General features: G+C 33.1%; 1 long non-coding RNA gene across 1 annotated transcript; it reads right to left on the reverse strand.

Annotated features, from left to right (window-relative positions):
* Positions 1-10,285: 10,285 nt before the first annotated feature.
* On the reverse strand, positions 10,286-14,039 carry LOC132721258 (uncharacterized). Its single transcript, XR_009624438.1, has 4 exons — positions 13,856-14,039; positions 12,194-12,325; positions 11,494-11,616; positions 10,286-11,236 (listed from the first exon to the last, which is right to left on the reverse strand). It is a non-coding gene; the product is annotated as an uncharacterized LOC132721258 (long non-coding RNA).
* Positions 14,040-15,063: the final 1,024 nt, after the last annotated feature.

Raw genomic sequence — 15,063 nt, forward strand, 5'->3', positions numbered from 1 at the left:
CGTCGGTTACGAGGATAGCTTTCTATGTATCTGATTAAATATCCTGTTTGTTATAACATGTAAATTGGTACATCTACTGTACATGTACAAGCTGTCAACTAAATATGAATTTGTTGTGTTTTTCTGCTGCTACTCCCAGAATGATGAGTAATCTACATGTGGGAAAAGTTCATTGCATTTCTAAGGAGCATCCTAATGAATATGGCAAATAGTGATGACACAAATATACATAAAAACATGAAAATACGATCGTATATAACGATCTATGCTATTAGGTAAAAAATGGATAAAACAAAATATAATTGCAAAAATGTACGTGTATTATTATCAACTTTTCACATTTCCGTGTGTCATTGATTTCGTACATAAACAACATGTATACTGTAAACAAATTATATAAAAGCATGGCTCGTATAGCCCATTATAACAGTAAACTTCAAAAAATAAGGATTTGAAAACTGTATCAATATATAACAGTATTTTTTTATTGTTTCATACATAAAAAAATATCAGCTAATATATTAGTTGAGTTTCTGTTTTGAACCTTGTATACATCAGTGTAGTTTTTACAGAGGTTGGAATGCGGGATACCATACATTCCCAGCAGCAAAAAACATAGCTGGTATAGTGCGGTATTTTATCTACGGTTAACATACAAGTTATCTATTGTTGTTTAAAAAAGAAATGGGAGAGCAAAATGTAGACGGTGTCGGTGGAATACACTACGGCGAGTTATATACCTTGCATATATTTTATATAGTAAACGGGAGCTGGATTATTTTGATGATCAAGGGGTGATTAATTTATGATGTTTGTTTGTTTGTTTCATTTTACGCCTTTTTCAACAGTATTTTAGTCATATAGGCGGGTAGTTACCTAACCATCGTTCCTGGAGAGTTACACCAGTACTAGACTACCTTCGTCCGCGCTAAACTACCAAAGCATCTCCCGGGGATCGAACCCACGCCAGAGAGGTAACTGGATTAGAAGTCATCGACTCTAACCCCTCGACCACGGAGGCGGTCATTTAATTTATGATGGCATGGCAAATGTTACAAACGCCTGTGGGGTAAAAGCACTAAACATAGTAATTTTTTGCTGATTTCTGTTATAGTCTGGTTTTATTGACCTGTCAATTGTGAATACATTATAGCACTCATTTAAATATTCGATCCCACTTCGGTTGTGTCCGTTTATTTTACGAGAATTAATATGGGGTACATATAACTAACGTTTGAAAAACTCCCACTAGCTCAATAAGGGTTCTCGTAACATCCGCAATAGTGCAGTCGGTTAAGTGATTACCTATTGCATGAGAGGTCCAAGGTTCGATCCCTTCTTTTTAGACTTATTCTTTAACTTATTTTTAAGTTTATTTTAATGAAAATGGCCAAGCGCTTGCAAAATTGTCTACACGGATATGAAACAACTAAAAAACACTGAATTGTCACATTTTGTATTGTATTTACGGCACTGACATTACATTTATTGATTTTAATCCGAATGAATTTTCAGTATTAATTCTTAAACAATGTTATATACAAACGTATAGTATTTACAAAAAAGTGCAAAACATTTTAAAAACGGCAAAACATATTAAAAACGGAACAACCATAACTTCAAAAAAAGTGAAAATAGTTATGAATAAGAAAAAAACCTGGACCTACTCGATCTTACAACACGTTGGACATTCAGATAAACTATTCAGATAAACTATACCCGTAGTTCACCCTATTGCGATATAACGGTCAGTGTAACTAAATCTTAGAAACTAGATGAGTTTAATCACATCTTACTGCGTACCTCTCACGGAATTTACCGAACATTTATCGAATATAAATATATTCTGTGCATTGACCGTATAATCAGTATGGAATTGACAGGTTAATAAAATCAAACAATATAACAAGAAAATTATTACATACATTCGTATGTAATATAGGTACGATTGCACACTACTTTTTGTGAAGACTTTTTATGTTTGTTGCATTTAAGGTGTAATGTAAAATGAACAAACATGTCATGAGATGTTTTATATCTATAAACATTTTCATGGAATGTAATTAATGTATCATCATATTAAAGTTGCATGCCTTCAGATGAGATAAATGATTTCAAGGAAATCAAAATATGAAAAGAAAATGCACGGTCAATTGACTGCTTTGAAGCATAATCATAAAATAAAATTACAGGAAATTAAAAACCTTTTTAATACACTTAAGGTAGCATTTCATTGTAAATCATAGTCACAGATTTTGAGATATGATTATCTATTCATATTTACATCATTATTGGTTATATATTGATAAAAAGAACGGAAGACACAGTTTGTAAATATTTATTACAATAAAATATGAAAAAGGTATTTTCCATCTTTGCGACGGGCCGAGTTTAGCTATATTTATAATTCCCGCGCTAAGTCGCGATGGTGCTTGGGATAATCACTTGATACTGTAAATGGCAGCCATTTTACGATACGAAAATAATGCCTGGCCCTCCTCGGACAGTTTATCCTGCCGAAAAGATATAAAAAAATACTTGCAATTAAAAGTTTGCTTGCTACATAAAGATTCGATTTTCTCTTTGCACACTTTTTCTCTGCCTGATTGTAATTATATTGATGTGTTTTCATTACGTTATCAATACACATGTAGGTGTGAACTTATTTCGTGTTCATTAAATTTATTCCGTAAATAGACATATAACAATCTTATTTACAAATGAATTGATAAAACAACAATCCCAGAAGCATTTAAGATAATAACAATCATTGGAAAAAATAAATGCATATAAATTGTAAATTTGTGTATGACAACTCACCCCCTAAACAAAACATAATAGACTCAACCAAAACAAACGTCTGCTTCTTTACCTAACTATGCAGTTGCATGACCATGATTAGCAATAGCAAACCAAATCTAAGAGCTAAACCTATTGTAAAAATGATACTCTGACCACAGCAGATTTCGTACAGAAAATTATGAAATTGCAATAAAACAGTTAAAATATGATTATGAATCTTATTAGTTAAGGGGGCATAACACTGGCTGGGGCAACATATAGGGAGGTTTTTGCAGACAAAATATCGTCTCGGCCTGTCGGCCGCGACATTATTATAAGCATATTATATCCCAGCCACTGTTATTATATATGCTCGTAACTATAACCATACTTCACTTAAACGAAAAAAAAATCCATTTAATATTTAAGTCATTTGAGAGAAGTGTGTCACGATATGAATAATGTTCTAATGTTAAAGGTTGAAAAGCAAAATAAACAATATATTAAAACGTGTAACTTTGATTTTAAATCCATCAGGCAAATATTTATTATGTTCGAGTACAAGATGTTTACACAAACTATTATACCGATGTTAACAACCTTAATATATGTTATGTTTGAGTACATGATGTTTACACAAACTATTATACCGATGTTAAGAAGAATAATCTTATATGAACATATCAAAAGGTTGGAACAAATATTATCGTCATTGTTACATTAAAATTTAAATAATTGAAGTAAAAAAAATAAAATTTAAATAACAAAGAATAATTTTTCATTCCGAATAAACTGATAATGCTCATTTATTAATTAATTAATTAATTTATTTATTTATTCATTTATTCTAAAATGTCAACGTGAATTCATTTTAATCATGAGGATATCCCTTTAGTATCAACACTGTAAGGGTTTAGTTAAGAAACAAGTCAAATAGTTTCCTGCAGGGAACATTTTTAATGATATAAAGATATTTCATTTAACTATTTTCAACATTGTTTGGGGGGGGGGGGTAAATAAACGTTTGTATCAGGAATATAGTTGACAATAATCGATCAATATTATAGAAGAAGGTCTTTGGAAACTGGTGACCGTTGAAGACATGAGACCGGAGAAGGTTGAACATAAAACAATTATTTCTTTTTAAGAAAATGATTAAATACCATTTTCTGAATAATTCCGAGCAAATAAAATTAAAGTAAACACAAAAGTTTACGCACGATTTAGTATGGCAGATGCCACTACGAATATTTTAATTTTGTAAATTTTCAGTATAAACAATTTATTGTTTGTAATAATTTGAGATAGATATTAAAGAAACATTGATTATTTTCATACACATCATTCAAGTTTTTCCACCTTAAACGGTAAAATAATTATAGAAAATTAGAAATATCACGTAATATTTTTTTTTTGTTGTAAATTAAATGTAATTCGGACTAATTCCTTAGAGGTAAATCGTTTTCGAAAAGGTCAATTAACTAATCATGTACGGTTTACAGATCACATGCTCCTCCATGTATCGAAAACAGGTCACGTGCGACTCCATGCCTCAAAAGTTAAACGCGTACCAATATCCTGCGGTCTTCAGGGAATAATATAATATATCCCAAACTGTGATTTTATCGCTCAACAACATCGCTGTACGACGAATTATATCACGAGGACGTAGCTCCGAGTGATATAATGATGCGCATCCGAAAGACAAACAACGATGTTACCAAGCGATAAAGTCACCGATTGGGATATATTATTTCGATTCTAACACGACATCAACGAATAAGCTGCCGTACCAGATATGAAGCAAAATTGCGCCCGTACTTATTTTCAGCGAGTCGGAATTTATAGTGGTTACGTCACATATCTAAATATAGAACATCAATGCATAATAACACATGCTTTTGGTCGTGTGACTCGTGTTAGAATATATCATATACTCTCAATCTCTAAGCATTTTTTTTTGTTATACAAATTTATTTTAGTTCGATTATTTTGGAAGCTATAAGCTTATTGAAACACTCTTGAATCCGTTCCTATAATCAACAAGTACTAAGCAATGAACGTAAATTTTCCTGCTCAATGACCATAAAAGCGCCGTTGTACTTTTATAGCCATGTCTGTCTAAACTTACATTTGTCATTTTCAACAAAGTTAATCTAGTTATATTGCACGGTTGATAAGTTTTAAATGGCCAAGATAATTAAGTTATTAGCCTTGCCCCAATGGTGGCACAAAGGTGACATGTGTGTATTTTTATTTATCTCGAGTTACTTAGCCGTGGCCGAGAAATAGCTAAGTCGTGGCTACGAGATACTATATGTCGTGGTCACGAGTTACTAAGTCGTGGTCTCCGAACGAGATAGCTAAGTCGTGGCCACGAGATAATTAACCAATCAGAATACACTATATATATTATTATAATTTTTTAAGCTTAACAACTTATTTTTACATGCAACACTAATCTTTGAAAATACTGAAGAAATTCACTTTGAACATATTAGAAAGTCAATACCAAGGCCCATCAGACATTAATTTTGACATTAGCTCCAATTTTGTGATCGAATCGATCAATTTGTACGTACTACGGCCTGTTAACCTTGTTTATACGATTACATGAGAAGGAATAAGTCCTTGACATTGCCCATGGACAGAAGATAGCATATAAGATAAAATCCTTGTCTGATGAATAATTTTGAAGGGATAAGCCATGGTTTATATAACCCAGAAAGATCATATTGCACCTGATCAGTAGATGACATCTAATAATTTCGAGGTCATTGGGTCAAAAATCAGGGTCACTGTGACGCTAATTGTAAAATTATTGACCAGTCAATAAGTTGTATAAATGACACTTTCACTGGCTGGTGAAGTAGGGGCATCCTTGTACTATAGCGCATGTCCAGTTATTTAGGCAAATTCATATAAATGGTGTAATCTGATTGGTTATTTATCTCGTGGCCACGACTTAGCTATCTCGTGGCCACGACTAAGTATCTCGTGGCCACGACATAGCTAACTCGTGGCGACGACAAAGTATCTCGTGGCCACGACTTAGCTTCGTATTTTTGATCCTTGGGCCGTCAGGCGAAAAATACGACAATGTCACAATTTCGCCCGGCAAGGCACAAATCAGTCACCATACTTGACCAATTTAAATAATATCAAGTAACATGTATTTAATTTACAGAAATTTATGCAATTGCATTGAAGCCATTTTAATAATAAATGATTAGAGTACACATTGAAACCAGAATAAATTGGTGACTCTTATACATGTAGCATTGAAAACATGCGACCTTAACGCATATTATTTTATATGTCAATTACTAGCTAAGCAACTACAAACTATACCTAGATTGATTGTATACTACAGCGGTGTGATACAAAATAAGCGACGGTCGTGTTTACTTGTTTAAAGTGTATCGAAAGTAAAGAATTCGTTTTTGGTGTACAATATTTAAGTTCTGTTATTAATTAAACTATGGCATCTAGTTCAATATTATATCAGGTAAAACATTCTTTAATTTTGATCACATTATAATGAGCATTATTAGAAATAGATACATTTAAATTTGTATTTCTTAAGAAAGATTTAATAGATAAATACGACAATTGAACATATCCAGTTAAAAAGCTTTATATTTGCTAACAGTTAGCTTTAATTGAACTGATAATTTATTAAAAGGAAACAGTGCCGTGTGGCAGCTGTAATATGTTGCCAGATACTCCAATTTAGTGTTAAAATTGCAATTAGTTGTAATTCAACCGAGTCTGCAATTTTCATGTTATTTTATTGTGATTAATGCTTCCGATAGATTAAAATCACCGTTCTTCCAGATTTTGTAATATTGTTAGGGGACGTGAGAGACGTTTTACTTTTAAATTTATCTCATGAACTGGATCAATCAAACCGAGTCTACGTTAACTGCATATTGTTTCCAAAGAATCTGCCCACACATGCATTTTATTTCATCGATATTTCTCAATAGTTCAGTTATAAGTATGTAATAAGGCCAAATAGCACGAATAAAACTCAGCGGCCGTTTTAGTGTAGTGATAATGGATCGACAATCCAGAGACCCGCTTCATACACTTGCTGCACATTTTAAGACTAAGGTGAATCCCAAACTTGATGTGTTTCATTATTTGTGCGTTTCCAAGATTTGCTGCTCTTCATAGAGTTGCTGCGAATCTTAGATTTGCTGTGATAGTAAGGCTTGCTGTGCTTACAAGACTGATGTTGTTAAGTTTAATTCACTTCCTTGGTTTGCTAAACTTGTTACATTTATAAGATTTAAAGAGCTTCATATACTGTTTTGACTTCATAGTCTTGCAGAAGGGTCTTGGCTTAGTTACAATGTTCGGGTTTCGCTTTGCTTCCTAGACATATTATACTTGCTGAAAATTGCTAGACTTGCAGAGCTTCGTAGCCTTTCTTCGAGTTCTTGACCTGCTCCAATTCCTGCACTTGCTGTTTTTCCTAGAATTGCACCCTTCATAGACTTTCCGCCATTCCTAGACTTGTGGCATTTTCAAGACTATGCATTTACTAGACTTGCTGTGATTCCTAAACATGTTGCATATTTTACATTTATGAAATGCAAAACACGTCTAGAAACTGTAGCAAGTCTCGCTATCACAGCAAATCTAGAAAATGCAGGAAATCTAAGGAATGAAGTTAGAATATGCAACACGTTTAGGAATCACAAACTTGCTGCATTGCCAAGACTTGGTGCGATTCTCAGATTCGCTGCATTTTTTAGACTTTTTAGACTTTCGGAGTAACCAGACTTGCTGCAATTCCAGGAGTTTCTTCGTTGTTTTCTTTACTTTTCGCGGTTACCAAGCACACTGTATTTTCTAGACTTTCTGCATTTCTAGACTTTCTGCACAAGACTCGACTTGCTTCCTTGTTTTTCCACAGCTCCTATGCTTGCAAACAGTAAAAACTTTTCAAATAAGGCTCTCAACTTATATATCAGGCTTCGTAGTTCTTTGATATATTGTAGATTTAACAGGGTTGTAAAAACTATACCAAAATAATTATACATGTATTTCAAAAATAATGATACTGTCTTATTTCTAAGTGACCCATAATTGAAAATCCATTACCATTCCCTTTACTTAAATCAGGATTTTTTCAAATTTCCAATCTACTGCACTTTTTGGATCTTTTGAACGCGCAATTAATGATAAATTGATCAATACCGTTATATTCGAAACCAAATGGGCAATTTGGAAATATCTTAACAATTGTAAGCATAATTATTCATATCAACCAATACCTATTTTGTTAGGAACTTTGTTCAATGATATAAAATACCAATTTGAATACAAATGTAGAAATAAAGACGATTCAGTGACAGAATTTTTAAAATATTTGTAATATGTATGAATATTACCTTTAATGTATAGGACGTAACTAAATTGAAATTATAGATTTAATTCATAAAGAGTTAACTCGCTTTTCAACCTTGTCATTTTTCGTTTTTCGGACAAGTAAATGATACCTTTGCGAATTGTATATTTTGTACGTTATCTATACTGCTTCTTATTTTGTAAGAAATCAAATATATATACTTGTATTATTGTAAGGCTGATAGGACGATGCTCCTCGACCCCTATTATGCCAATGACGGGGAAAATAAATGGGGTTACCCTTTAACTGGGCGCCCGAAACTGAAAAAAAAGAAAAGAAAAAAAAACAGGATTAGAATGGCACAAAAATATGATTTTGCAATATATTTCTGTGTATATTTCTTAATTATTATTGCATATCTTTCTTCTTTGAATTCACATTATGCCTCTTTTTAATTTTTTAGAAAGGTCAATATTAATTTGTTAAATGGATTAAGATTATGATATTTGTATAACAGTTGACAAAAGTTGATCTATGAAAGAGTTTCAAATTTTATGTTTTATGTTTTTTTACCTCAGCGGATTTCCTTTATAATGAAAAACAATTAAAAAAAAACAACATAAATGCACTTTGGACCTCTTTCAGACGATGCTTAATTGGTAATAAACGTAACAGCATAGCTCATATTAATAACTGACCGAACGCTTTCTGTTAGCATATTAATAATATCTTATTATATTTCAGAGAACACAAATACCAGAAATGGAGGACAAAGTGTTCAAATACCACAGGTTATGCTTAATTGAAAAACATGTCGCCCTTATAGCTCTTAAAGATGTATTTGAGTTGCTTTGGGACAAAACATACCCTATAACTCCTTGGAGAGGGAATGTGCCCTAGATCGTTCACCTGACCCAACGAAATCATCGAGCAATTACGTACACAAGTATTCTGACCGAGTTTCATGACAGGCGAGTCAAATATGTTACCACTAGAGTGTTAACAAGGATTATCCATATTTGAGCAGTGTGACCTAGTTTTTAAACCAAGGTGACCCATATTCGAACTTGACCTAAAAATCATCAAAACAAACTTTCAGACCAATTTACAGGATATTTGGATCAAAACAGTAGCCACTAGAGTGTTAACAAGATTTTTCTATTTTTAGCTCCTGTGACGTAGTTTTCATCCGAGATGACCCATGTTCGAACTCATCCGAGCAATAACCTAAACAAGCATCCTAACAAAGTTTGATGAAAATTGAGTCAAAAATGTGACCACTAGAATGTTAACAAGGTTATTTCATATTTGGGCGGTGTGACCTGGTTTTTGACCCCAGGTGACCCATATTCAAACATGACCTAGAAATCATCAAAACAAACTTTCAGACAAATTTTCTGGATATTTGGATCAAAACAGTAATCACTAAAGTGTTAACAAGATTTTTCTATTTTTAGCTCCTGTAACCTAATTTTTTCATCCGGGATGACCCATGTTTGAACTCATTCGAGCATTTACCTAGACAAGCATCCTGACCAAGTTTGATGATAAATGAGTCAAAAATGTGACCACTAGAGTGTTAACAAGGTTTTATTGTTTTTAGCTCCTGTGACTAAGTTTTTCATTCGAGATGACTCAAGTTCGAACTCATCGGAGGTTATACCTAGACAAGCATCCTGACCAAGTTTGATTGAGGCAAAAATGTGAGCGCTAGAGTGTTAACAATGTTTTTCTGTATTGAAACAAAGCTAAAAGTACAGATAACGCAAATTTATTGAATTACAGCATGACATACATATATCTTAGTTCTTGTTTACTTTCGATACGGAATTGGCTTCAGCGAACAGGTCTAGCAGTACTGTTAAATCTGTTTGCTGACAATTCTATAGCTGATTTATTAGAATCAAAGATTTATTCTAATGGCAAAGTCAGCTTTGTGTGGTGTTTAAATTCTACATGAATATATGTCCCGATTCATTTTAGTTATTAGATATTTTAATAACTCCTTCTTTTTATAACTGTACATGTACGTCTTGAAGAGCCACCGCCGGGTAAGGGTAACGGTCAAAATTTTTACTTTTTGTGAAGCAAACAAGTAAAAGGTTAAACAAATTTAAAACTTCTTGACAATTTTATAAGTCTATCAGTAACATTCTTTATTTTGCCCAAATATAGATCATTTCCATAAACAAAATGACAAAGTTAAGAAAACATAAGCAAAATTCGATCATTTGACTGTCATATGACTGTCAAGGTCATTTAAAGGTCAAGGTCATATCTATACTTTGCAACATGTCCATTTCGTCACAGATAATTTCTTGTCCACTCATGATCAAATCCGTCCATTTATAACAAAATTATGACAACTAAACCAAATTTCAATTGTTTGACATGATGGTCAAGGTTATTTAAAGGTACATTTCAAGGTCAGATCAACATTTTCTTTTTCAGAAGGTTGTTTTGTCGAAGTAAGCGAAAACTCTATACATATAGATTAATTACAAAGGTACAGTCAATCAAAGCAATAACAGTGAAAATTCAATAATTTTATACATGAGTCATACATGAGTCAAGGTCAACTTGAGTCTGATATACGTAAGGGTCTTGTCCTCAAGAATGTTGTTTTTTATATGAAGTCAATCCATTCTTTGATTACAAAGTTATAGGAAAAAATAAATGAAAAATAACTAATACATTCATTATCTGTACATACGAAGATTCTGGTCATTCATATAACTGCGCCAATGTATCTGTATTAAAACACTATATCCCCTTTGGTCAGGATATACTTTACTTTTCTTAAACGCTTTGCATGCTGAGAAACTTGATCTCTCCTAAAAAGCCGTCTGCTTAGGATTTTTAAAGTTCATTCGAAAAAAAGTTAGTCTCTATTAACACCAGACAAGACGGCAAGATACTCGGCGTGTGTCCTGATTAAACTTTATTAAAATATAATTATAACAGTAAATATACATGTATATACTTGAGAAGGTACACATGTACCATGTCAGTGTCTAACATATTCATATCAACATGCGGCTAATTGGTTTTTATTCCTTTCCTATCCGTCCCTCTGATCATCCAGCCGATACTTGTCTGTAAAAATATACATGTACGAGTGAAAATTTATTAACCTGTTCTCTTTATTTTAATAATAAGTTACTTACGTACCATGGACATTACAAAATTTACTTCAGATGCGAAACAAATACACATTATTTTATATTCGCCCTTTTTTGAAAAAAAAAATTACCACGTAATAGTTTGTGTATAAGTAACGCAAAAATTCAGAAAAATAGAACCTTTGGACATTTAACCTTAAAGTAAAAACCGTTTTTCTTGGTAATACACACCTGAAATAGCCTGTAGAAACATTTGCAAAATCCTGCAATACATATCGCACCTCTATAGACTATTTGGACAACATATGATTGCGTCAAATCGTGTGCAATTTTCTCCAGGTCTTCATTTTGCGCCTGGGTAAAAACAAAAATATTCGGCAAAATGAAATAGCTTTTTTAGAGTAATTATTATATGGGATTTTTGCTTTGATAATACCAACAAATATGCCGGCTTCAATTACAACGCAGTGGCGTATTACCTGCATGTAAAAATGCAATAGCCTCTAATGCAAATGCTTGGTTCGTTCTTGTGATATGAAAATTATCATATTTCACACATGGCTACCGCCACTCATAAAATATTTCATTTCATAGCACTCGATGAAAATACGTCCCTGTATTTATAGAAAAACGTTGACAGCAGTATATAGTTAATTAATGTAACATTATAACCATCCAAAGAAAAGAGACCTTTCAAACGCACAGTAATATAATTATTTTATACAGCAAACTACGTGATTTTTTTCATATGCTCATGCCTGATAAATGAATGTCATTTTTTGTCTCCTTAGAGCAGGCAAACATTTTTGTGATATTCTAACTTAAATCATATTAAAGGCTTTACACTGGAAATAAGAAGCGCTTCGTCATAAATAATTCTTCTGCAATCTGACGATATTTAGTGATTACTATGTATAAAACGCTAAAATACCATTAAAGAAGAATTCTTTTCAGTTAAATCATCAACAGCTTTGTTTAGATTGGCAATCGTAGTGTCACTTGTTACCAACTGCGCTGACAATCTAGCCCTGTCGGCTCTTTCATTTTCCAAGTCGGCTTCATACTTAAATGATAGATATCAGATGGAAAAAAATCGTTGTATATTGGAACAACTAATAAATTTGGAAACATATTTTATATATGGTGGCTGATTTGGTACACTTTGCGCGTTGCGTTGTCGATCGCGACAACACAACCTATATCGTTATCGTATGGTGGCTGATTTGGTACATTGCGCGATGTGTTGTCGATAGCGATAACGCAACCTATATCGTTATCGCCTTTTCGTCTTGTCGCTAGCGATAACACGACAAAGCGCCAAACGGTACGGTACGTTGTCGCGCTGTCGTCTTGTCGTCCTGTTTCAAGCAAAGCACGCCAAACGGCGCGTTGTCGTGCAGCACGTTGTCACGATGTCGCCCTGTCGGTTGGCTTAGAAACCAATCATTCTAGTAAAACCGAGCAAAAATGTGACATCGCGATAACAAGCCGCACGACAATGCGCCGTTTGGCGTTCATCGTTAGCACAGGGCGACAAGACGAAAGTCCGACAACGCACTGTTTGGCGCCTTGTCCTGTTGTCGCTAGCGAAACACGACGCACAAAAGCGTTTCAAATCAGCCACCATATTATCGCCTTTTTGTCTTGACCGCTTGTCGCTAGCAAAACACGCCAGACCACGCGTTGTCGTACTGTCGTCCCGTCGCTAGTGAATCACACTAAACGGCGCGTTGTCGTGCGGCTTGTTGTCGTCCTGTTGCTTGACTTATATGATATATATACAAATTGCCAATCATTTGATTTGAGCCGAGCGAAAATGTGACATCGCGACAAAACGCCGCACGACAACGCGCCGCTTTGCATGCATCGTTAACGACAAGACGACACCGCGCTGTTTGGCGCTTTGTCTTACTATCGCTAGCGACAGCGCGACTCACAAAAGTGTTCCAAATCAGCAACCATATTTATATCATATTACATGACTGTTTCTATTTAGGAAAAATCCATCTTACACACTCATTGTTAAACATCGAGCCATATTGTCCGCTTTGTCCTGCCAACCGGTTAAAGATTCGAATAATATGGTTTTATTGCCTTGAAATAACACTATGAGTAAATATCTTTATATTGATAGGACAATATGCTACAATTAAAAGAATACTTGCGATATATCAATTTAACATAACTACATAATCTCTTTTAATAATCTACAACTAACATTACGTAAGATAAAGGTCTCATTATATACTTGAAATATGTAGAAACATTGATGAAATCAAATGCGTATTTTATTTTCCGTATTTTCACTGTAAAAATTCATTTTTCACTGCAGTGAAACATATTTTCCGTATTTTCACTGGTGTCTTGCCGGACTTCTTCCTATAATATAAGGTTAATAAAAGAAAAAAATATATAATAAACAAAAAATTCAAGTTTTTTTCTATTAATACAGGTTTTTTTTCTCGTGGTATGAAAATAAATATTTAACGAGTGGCAGTACCCATGAGTGAAATATGATAATTTTCATACCAGTCGATGAAAATAAATCTTGTTTTTAAAAAATAAACTTGAATATCTTCTATTTATAAATTACCTCATTTATCTGACGCCGTAACTCGATCACAGCAAAACGTAGATCCTCGGCATAACATTGAAGGTACTGGCAATGGTTCGACTCCTAGATAAAGCATTTAGAAAAATCAGGGTTTAAGAATTTCGTCAGTTGCAATACTTCACAAATGCCATGCACTAATAGATACACTACTACCCCAACATCATTTTATATACAGTGATGTGGCTTGAAAAATATAATAACAGTTACATGCATTGGTACAGGGCGCATGCCACCCTCCTCCCTTTCACGAACTAGAAGTCGCGGCCTACGCATAAAAGTAGCCAAGAATTATGAATATGTGTATACATAAATTGTTACGAGCCAGGCGTAACTAGAAAGAAAAGCCAGCAACAAACTTGTAACAATATAACAAATTTATTACAGAAAAATTAATAAAGAAAATCAAAATAACAAATTTTGTGTACAAATAAAGTCCAAATAAAATTGTAAAATTAAAATGTCTTATCTGATCCTGGAATGATCCTTTTTGAATAGCACAGTTAAATCCAAGTTAAATCCAAGAACACTTTAGAATAAATTCCCACAATAAAATCCACAAGAATAATTTTAACTATTTTAAAATAATCCAAGCTCCAATAAATCACTTAATTTCCAAGTTGAATAATACTCCAAGATAACTGATGACTTAAAAAGATCACTGATGACTAAAAAGGTAACTGATGACTTAAAGATCACTGATGACTAAAAAGGTAAAAGTAATGAAAAATGTCTCCTTATATATATTAACTAAGAAGTTTCTAGAATAGTCTTCCATTTACTACAGTAATCATAATCTAGCAACTTCACCAATAAAGATCATTCCAGAAATTTCTATCTAAATATAATGCATGAGTTTTCTACAACAGTTAAGAACGTTCTAGTACATACATGTAGTTTATGTTCTAAAAATAGAACAATGATAATATTGGAAATACCAACTGGTCAGATACAAACTATATACATGTAATATGTTGCATACATAATCTCAAGAAAAAGAAATATGAATGAAATGAATATTTCTTTTACATAAATCCAATCCAAACAATGTAACTTACAAATAACATAGGAGAAATGTTAAACAATTTCATACATTCATTCATATATATGTGTATTACAAACAATAGCAAACAACAACAAAAAAAAATCAATCATATCATATACATGTTTTTAATTTAAAATACTGCAAA

Source organism: Ruditapes philippinarum, unplaced genomic scaffold, assembly GCF_026571515.1.
Source record: "Ruditapes philippinarum isolate M1 unplaced genomic scaffold, ASM2657151v2 ctg8032_1_1_1_1, whole genome shotgun sequence".
Lineage (NCBI taxonomy): Eukaryota > Metazoa > Mollusca > Bivalvia > Venerida > Veneridae > Ruditapes > Ruditapes philippinarum.